Source organism: Crinia signifera, chromosome 4 (genome assembly GCF_055691185.1).
Source record: "Crinia signifera chromosome 4, ASM5569118v1, whole genome shotgun sequence".
In the NCBI taxonomy this organism is placed as follows: domain Eukaryota; kingdom Metazoa; phylum Chordata; class Amphibia; order Anura; family Myobatrachidae; genus Crinia; species Crinia signifera.
In genome coordinates this window covers 235893419-235902398 of record NC_139220.1, presented here as the reverse complement: position 1 = coordinate 235902398, position 8980 = coordinate 235893419, and the positions used below count along the sequence as shown (strand labels likewise).

The 8980-nt window shown below is 44.2% G+C and overlaps 1 long non-coding RNA gene across 1 annotated transcript; it reads right to left on the bottom strand.

The window, feature by feature from the left end:
* Positions 1-334: 334 nt before the first annotated feature.
* On the bottom strand, positions 335-8692 carry LOC146072549 (uncharacterized). The gene is made up of 3 exons (XR_014473179.1): positions 8625-8692; positions 2615-2676; positions 335-503 (listed from the first exon to the last, which is right to left on the bottom strand). It is a non-coding gene; the product is annotated as an uncharacterized LOC146072549 (long non-coding RNA).
* Between the last annotated feature and the right edge of the window lie 288 nt (positions 8693-8980).

Below are 8980 nucleotides of genomic sequence, written 5' to 3'. Positions count from 1 at the left end.
CCAGACATGATTGCTCCATTGTTAAGACTGTCTTCTCTAAATTTCTGTGGGCTGGCAAGAAACCGAAAGTAGCATATGCGAAATTACAACTCCCCAGATCTGAAGGTGGGCTCAATATCCCTGACCCTGCAGTATTTAGCAGAGCAGTTTGTTTCCGATATATAACAGATTGGCTCTGGCAACACTCTATATTCACTAATCGCGCTATCAAGGAAGCACTGTTCACCCCATACTCGCCGGCAGCGCTAATACACTCTCCTAGAGGAATGATCAGGCGGGATATACTTGATTACATTTTATTCAAGGATACATACAAAGCATGGCTCTACACAAATAAAACACTGAAAAGATCCCCCCAGGTCTCCCACTTTATCACACTCTGGGGCAACCCCAGGTTCACCCTTGGATTAGATAACCCCCAGTTCTTGGTTTGGAGAAAAGCTGGTTTGGCGGCAATCAGGGATGTATACGATCCGGGAGGCCATCTTCGGTCTTTCACGGATCTGAGAGAAAAATATAAATTACCACACAGCCATTTCTACATGTTCTTACAAATAAGGCATATGATTCAGTCCCTGCCCCCGGCTGGTCCGGAGGGAGCGGATACGGATTCAATCAATAACATTATGGCGCTGGCCCACACTGGGACGTATAGACTGAGGTACTATTATGTGGAGGCAGGGGTCACGGAGGGAGAAAAAAAATGGAATAGAACACTGATGGCCTGTAAATCAGAGATTCCCACGATTCCAGAGTGTAAGGCGGTCCTGAAGCACTGCCAACAAACCATGAAACACCTTCACTCAGCGTCCCTCCAGGAGGTGCATTGGAAGGTAATGCACAGAGCATATGTGGCTCCCATACAGAGGGCTCATATGCTGCCTGGGGAATCAGACTCCTGTGTTAAATGTGGACAGAGGCGAGCCACCTTTTTCCATAACCTTTGGCAATGCGGCAGGATAGCCACTTATTGGAATAGGCTGGTTGCATTCATAAACAGCACCTTCCAATTGAAACTAGTAAAAAAAACCACAGCATGCCTGCTGTTGGTGATGGGAGATTGGGATTGGGGGGGGGAAGAAGAAAGCCCTATTGCCGGTGGTAACAGTGATACTGGGCATAGCAAAGAGACTGGTTATGAAGTATTGGATCAAGAAATCAGCCCCTTCCATACTAGAAACAAAAAACACAATCTTAAATACCCTCTACATGGAAAGACAGGCCACAATACCAGACGTTGAGTCGGGAGTAATGAGGTTTTATAAAAAATGGGGCCCCTATATTGAAACCCTGCCTAGTACCACTCAAACACAAATTCTGCGTCTATACGAAAATACCTCATGGTATCTGATACGACAACTGAGTTCCACGTGAAATTCTCCTGGCGTTAATTGATTGAGATGAGATGGTTGTAACCCACATGTAACGCGGATCATCATACCTTGATCTCCTTTCAGAATTTAGCCATAGGTGTCTCATTACCTACCCTTCCCCATACCTTTCCTTTGTCTTGTCTAGTTTGTTTAGTCTTTACTTGTTTATTAAACTGAAGTTTCAAATTGATATGGTACATTGGTGGATCACTCGACCTAAAGGCCAGAGATTACACCCAGATATGGTGTAGGGTGGTTTGATAAATAAGAATTGTATGTCAATAGAGGTGAAGCCAATTTACGACTGTATCATACATTGCTTACGACTCTATATGTTATTGCGTTTTTCTTTTTATTTCTATGTTTATGTATGTCTGTAATTTTTGGAAAAAATGAAAATATGGTCACCCTGCGAGGTGTATTTTTGTCAAACAAGGAAAGAAATGTCGCCTTGACACAAATTAATGTACCCTGTGACCATTTCAATAAAATGTGTTTGAAAAAAAAAAAAAAATAAGAAGGAAATGATTGTGGAACGCTGGTGCGCTCCAGACTGTGCTTCCAGACAAAGATATACTTTGAAGCTCCAGGGACGGAGGATAAAGGTGCCGGTTTTTAGGGAAATGGAATGCAGTAATTACTCCACAGCTATTTGTTTTTTGGCCACAAATGACATTGTCTTCTGGGTGATGGAACACAGGATGCCCTCCACAGTTGATCACTGTTGTCCGGGAGCCGGAAATGACACTGACTTCCGGTAGATGAAAAGCAAGATGCACTCCATATGGAACTTCCGGTCCAGAAGAGAGAGAGAGATGCGGCGGCATCTGGATCTCATTGATTTCAGCAGAAGGGGTATAAATACACGTTCTTTGCCTTCAGTCACCAAGCCTCTGATGAAGGACATTAAGTCCGAAATACATAAGGCTGGTGACTTGTACTACCACTATCCTTATTAAATAGCAGATAGCACTTGGACGCTATCATCAGGTTGGATACTGCAAGTAACACTCTGCAATAGCCAACAACAGTTCATCGCTTCATTTCATTGTATCTTTGTATTACTTAATCACTTCTACAAATTATCAAAATGTTAACAGATTTGAAATACTTGCCAAACATGTCTAATACATTATGTGCTAGGGAGCGCTATACCATGAGAAGCTGTATTCAAATCTGTATTAAACACCCTGCAGTGACTCCAAAGATTCAAGGTTGAGTCTAAAGATAATGCAGTTTACCTTTCATGATCCAGACAGATACGCTTGATGTATAAAGAGCTTCCCCGCAGCATTGTTGATCACTGTGATGGATGAGATACATGAAATTCAGCATTTGTGCAGTTATTTATAGTGTGAGATCTGGCAACTCATAGCAGAAAAGGTCAAGATGACCCTTATATTGGCCAGTGGCTATTTCTGAAAAATAACCCAAAATAACCTCTTTTTTAATAAATAAGCCAGCATGTCTCTTAATTGATTTCTTTACAAAAAAAATGTATGAAGCTTATGTTATTATTGTTCTGCCCATCAATATTTTAGAATTCATAATATCATTTAGCAATTTGTACTTTGAAAGTTTCCTTGAAACTAGGTATGAGTGAGCAGAACGTTCAGCTTGTATACAAAGAGTGCAGACTTGCAGGGAGCAGATGTATCCGGAATTACAGATCATTTCTTGCTTCTGGTAATCACTGCATATTGCTGGTGGTGTTTGCTTCCATCACTACTGTACAATACATTGAGTTTTGTGTCGCATTATGAGGCCACATCCTATATAATACAAGGGCAATGCTACGCCTCACTCTAGCCCTCATTCTAATTCATTTGGTCCCCAGAGTGTTCGCACTGGGGACCAATGTTTGCGCTCTGCGCATGTGCATATTCGCATATGCGCATGTGCAGAGCTTCTGTGCAGACGCCTTTGGAGACTTGCATAGCCCCCATGGCGCTCACACAAAGGGGGGGCTTTATGGAGGCGTGCACCCAGGAAAATGCTGGGCACCCTCATATGAATGCGGGCGGGCGCCTGGCTTCTGGTGGTGGCGGCTAATGTCACAGGACGTCAGCCACCCCCCCCCCTCCCTGTTCTCGGACCAAGGCACCACAAGTCTAAGTCAGCAGAGATTGACTTAGGTTTGCGAGCACTGAACAAATCATTTGATGGTCGATGACCCCGCACGCTACCCTGCGAATAGATGTTTATGCAAAACATTCATTTTCAGTGTGGCGGGTATATTAACTGGGCGTGGGGGCGGGGCGTGGGCATTCCCGTGCCCAGAGAACTATCACTGCTTAGCGAGCCAACCAGAATCAGGCCTTTTATCAGCCCAAGTCAAGTGTTGTGCACCCCAGTGGCCACTAGATGGCGCCTGATGGAGCAATTCAAGTGTTGCTCTCGTATTTGGGCGTGTCCAGCTGCCAGCGCTGACATTATTGCTGTGCTGTTCCGTCAATAGGCTGCTGATAACTTGCACTGTATAAAGTACATGACATGAGCACTATCATTAAGAGCTCTGGAATTGCAGCTATGCATCTTCATTCAAATTGTAGCCTAGTATTACAGGGAGATTTATGTACTAAGTCTTGGACAAAATATAAAGTGGACAGAGATGAAGTACCAACCAATCAGCTCCTAACTGCCATGTTATGGATTGTGTTTGAAAATTGAATGTTAGGATTTGATTTGTCATTTATCTGTGTCCACTTTATCTCTTTCTCCAAAGCTTAGTAAATAGACCCTATATTTACATATATACAACACAAATGATAATTCCAATTAGCAGTACACCCAAACACCATGCCAGAATTGTGGTCCCATCAAAGGCCTACATTGGCTAGACCCAAAAGACAGTGATGTCCAATGGTCAGAAGATAATTCAATACTCATCTGTGAAGCAGATCACCTGGAAACAAAAAAGTTGCTCAGAAAAAGGAAAATGAAAGAAAGGAGAATGGAAAATGGTTAGTTTGTTAGATATATTCTAGTTGAGTGTATCTGGAATATCACTTACTGAGCACATTTCGATATGCAGGGGAGCCAGACAATCTTGTGTCTACAGTATCCCAGTATATCTGGTTGAAAATTACATTAAGGGGATGATTCGCATTAGCACGGCCAAACCCGAATTCAGTCCTTGTCGGTACAACGGTGCGGCTCTGTGCATGTGCAGTGCCGCTGAGCAAACGCCTTCGACGACTACCACGTACACATCCATTTGCATGCCGCCACATATATTTGCCAGGCAGCGGGGGGGGGGGGGTGTTCGTTCGGCCCATGGGTAGCGGTAGTCTGCTCACTAAGCAGCAAAAGACCACTGCTTAGCGAAGGAACCTACGTTTGTGACAATAAGCTGTATTTTGGGCACAGACAGAGCTCTGTGTATTCAACATTCTAATTACTTAAATGGATTTTTTAACTATCCCCTCAAAAAGTTCTCAGCCCAGACTTACTGTTAAACATTTATTACTGCCCAATCTGTTCTAGAGAATAGTACTGCATACCAGGGCTTAAAGTGGTCATGCAGAGGTGGGGGAACTCATTTCTCTATGCCATCTAATTACCCCCCTCCCCCCATTAGGCAGAGACAGGGCCAGTGGTAGGGTTTTTGGGATCCCCCTGCAAACTAGTATGCTCTTCTGTGAGAATTACAGTGCAGGGCCAATGTGGAGGTTAAAATGTTCCACCTCACCATTAGAGGTGGTGGAACTCGGTTCCACCCTGTTCCCCCTCACTTTAACCCCTGCTGCATACATTAATACTGCACGTCTCTTCAGTTTCCACGAGTATTGCTTTCAGTGTCCTGTTCATTCTATTTATTTTTTCTAGGATCGAAAAGAAAGCAAGGAAAAGAACAAAGAGAAAACTGCAGAGCTACCAAATCCCGATGTTAACTTATATTTTTCAAACACAAAACCCCCTTTGTTTTACAAATATAACGAGACAACAATGATAAGAGAAGACAATAAGCAAAATAATTTAGCCTTATACTAAAAACTTGTAATAACAAAGAGAAGTGCAGTGCTATTGTATATTCGCTCCGCTGGAAGGTTGTGTTCTTATTTTTATCATTTCAGAAGAGAAACTCTGGTAAATAATGAGAGTTACTGCCTCCCATAGAGCTTAGATGCATTGACATCTGACTGGTAGCCTAAAAGCATGCAGTGAGAGTGCAAAGAGAGGCATCACACAGCCTCCCAGGAGGTCACGAAGCAGCATCCAATTAGAATCACTGGCTGCTGAGAAACATTGTATAAAACAGAGCAAACATTATTGATCAATAGATTTTGGAGGGAGAACTACTCACTTCTGAGTGTGGAGAATATACCGTTCCAAAGATGTGAACAGATAGTTGTGTGTACAAACATTATATATACTATTTTGAAGACAGATAAAAATTAAGTTAAAAATATACAGATAGATAGAAAATACCTGCCAACCATCCCAATTTTAGAGGGGCAGTCCTGCTGTTAGGAGCTGCCGCAGCGGCTCACAGTTCCAGCTGGTTGCTATGCATTTAGGACTCTCTGCGGCTGCACTGCCTGTAGGTCCCGGCCAGAGGTTAAAGTGGGCCGGAATGGGGCAGAACTGCGTTCCGTCAGTTCCAATTTGCAGGCGGAATGGTTCCGCCTCCGTCCACCCACCTTCCTCAGCCTGAGCAGTTTAATGTAACCTGACCTGCCGGGTGAAGAGCCACCCGTATCAATAGCTTGCTTGTGTGGGAGATGGGCGGCATCATAGTCACATGGCCTGCCTCCCTCTTATGGCAAGCTGGGAATAAGATGAGTTGACGTCATGGAGCGACGCCTAGTCATATTCCCCACCAAGGACGTGTATAGCAGAGCAGCAGCCGGAAATGACGGACCTCACTGCACTGCAAGAGCAGAGTGTGCCGCGTACACAGGCAATAGGACTGGCCAGCCAACCTCTACCTCCTCATTCTGTTCCTGGACCCTCTATCATTGTCCTTTATGAAACCGAGCCTGAATCAGTGAGTGGAGAGGGGAAAAACTTATACAGTATTTCATATTTGTGTCTGAATGATTTTCTGAGTTTGGGGTTTTAAATAGTGAATAAAAAGTGTAGATTGGGTGTTATTAGTTCATTTGGAGTGTAAGTGCTGCTAAGATGTGTTTAGGGAATGAGGGGTGGGGTGGTATTAAGGAATAAGGGGTGGGGTGCTGCTGTGGGGTATTCGGGAATGATGAGAGGTAGAGGTGCTGCTGGGGTGGTATTAGGGAATAAGGGGTTGGGTGGTATTAGGGAATGAGAGGTGGGGGTGGTATTAGGGAATGAAGGGTTGGGTGGTATTAGGGAATGAAGAGTGGGGGTGCTAGTATGGTGGGGTTGTATGCGCTTTGGTGTGTTAGTTTATGGATTGCTGGGCCTGTTCAGCTGAAAAATGAATTATAACAGATATAAAGAGTGTGTGGGTGCCTAGGGGGCAGCAGTTACCAGGGCATGGAATCAGTACATACATAAAAGAGGAAGGGCAGTCACAGTGCATAAAGATGGTGCTGGGAGAAGCATGGCAGATGAGGCTGGAGGTGTTTGTGTTGGAGAGATGCAGGAGGAGATGATGGTGAGATACAGGAACATGGTTCTATAGAGAAGCAAGAGGAGATGGTAACAGAGTGAAGCAGGGAAGATGATGCTGAAGATATATAAGGGGGACCCTGCTGGGATGCAGCGGAGGGATGCTGCTGGGGAGATGCAGGGCGGGGGGGGGGGATAGCAGGGGGAAGCAGTTGGCTGATGCATGAGAGACACAGGGAGGGATGGTGTCTCCAGAATGTTTGATCAGGGAATTTCACATGTTACCCTGCCATAAAAACTCTGTTGCTATATATTATCTAGTTGAACCGCAGTTATATGAAGATTACATATTATTTCTATGGAAACAGGTGTCTTCTGTTCCACATGATCTCCTATATTTATACTCCGTATTGGCTCAAGACACTGCCTAGAGAGGCTCAATTTCTTCAGAGGCTCCCCATTGTAGAGACACCTCCATATAGGTAAGATCCCCAAAAACCAACTGTAATCACATCTGATGGCAAAGGTGTTAAAAAGCATCTACAATGTATTTCATACTATTATAGCCCCTAAAGCTTCTGGGGGCCTAGGCGGCCTTCAGTTTCATACTGTATACAGAACAGTGTTTCTACCAAATGGTTGACATCTGTTATATTGAGGTTTTACCCCCTTCCTCTTGCATTTCGCTTCTTTGTGTTGCCAATGTGTTTTTCAGAACCAACATAACTAAACAGCCAGTAACATTTTCATTTACTGGCATTAACCCTCGCTGTGCCTCTGTCAATCACAATGCACCATCTCAGAGTAGCTCCGCCTAATGAGGGATGGCGCCCGGGAAGGGGGGGGGGGGGTAAGTTCCACCACCTCTCCAGGACCACTTTAAGCACTGGTCCTGGCAGATACTAAGAAACCCATATGCTTCCTTTGTTTGTGCAGTCTAATGGTAGATGTACTAAACATCGCTTCCACCACTTACAGCATTTGTACTTACATATGCAATTAGGAATGCAAATTACAGCTCTCAAAATAAGAACTGTCCTTTGCAATCACTGCACTTCTGGGTTTCGGCCCTGGAGACTGTAGGGTGTGCTAGGATGAATTCGTCAATCAGGATCCTTAGCTGGGCAGGCAGTGGAATTTGCCTGCCTAGCTGTGGCATTAGCCCCACTGCAGAAAGTGTATGGGTGGTTGGCTAGCTCTATATTATTCTGTACCCCACCTCAGCCCATTCCTTGTGTGTGCACCTAGTTTTTACATTGACACCCTTATGCTGTACATAAGTATTGACAGCATCCAAGTACTGCAAGAACTTCTTTCAGTAACTGCGGCTGTTGTAGATGAAGCTCATTGAAGTTGGACATTAGTAGAGGGCCATTGGGAGGTCTTTCTCCCCGTGCCACCAATCAAGACCTTATGCAGAGGAGTCAGGGCCATGATGGTGCAAACTGAGGCACTTGCCCCCAGAAATAGGTAGGTAAGTTAGGTTTTGATAATAACTTGGGCCAATAAAATCGCCCTTATTGGGGCATAATAACTAACACAAATCTAACTCTCTGCACATGTTACATCTGCCCCACCTGCAGGACACATGGTTTTGCCCATTTTGAGAACAAATTTGTACTGCGATCTGATCTGAATAAGTGCCAATGTGTGACATGACTGGTAAGTTAAAAATGTTAGTGGGTACTTAGTATGAGCATACTTAGTATGAGGTACCTGAAATTGGGGTGGTCACTGCTTCGTACATTTATCTCTAATTCTGGGAAGGTGGCATCTCAGACATAGACAGGGGTGGAAAAGAAACTAGAAAAGAAATGGACAAGAGAATGCAAGAGACCTCCTGCTACCCCCATCCCTTTCACGCACACTGACAATGCTGCATTGCACTATGGCTGTACACCCATCTGTGTGCTATGCTCCCAGCATGATGAATGAGTAACTTATCCTATTGGTGGTCACTGATCACTATGTGAAACATTTATAGATCCTTTCTGACTTGTCGGTCAACAAATGATATGACATTAGTACATCTTGCACTGTTTTTTTGGCATCTTTTGACTAAAAGTCATGAA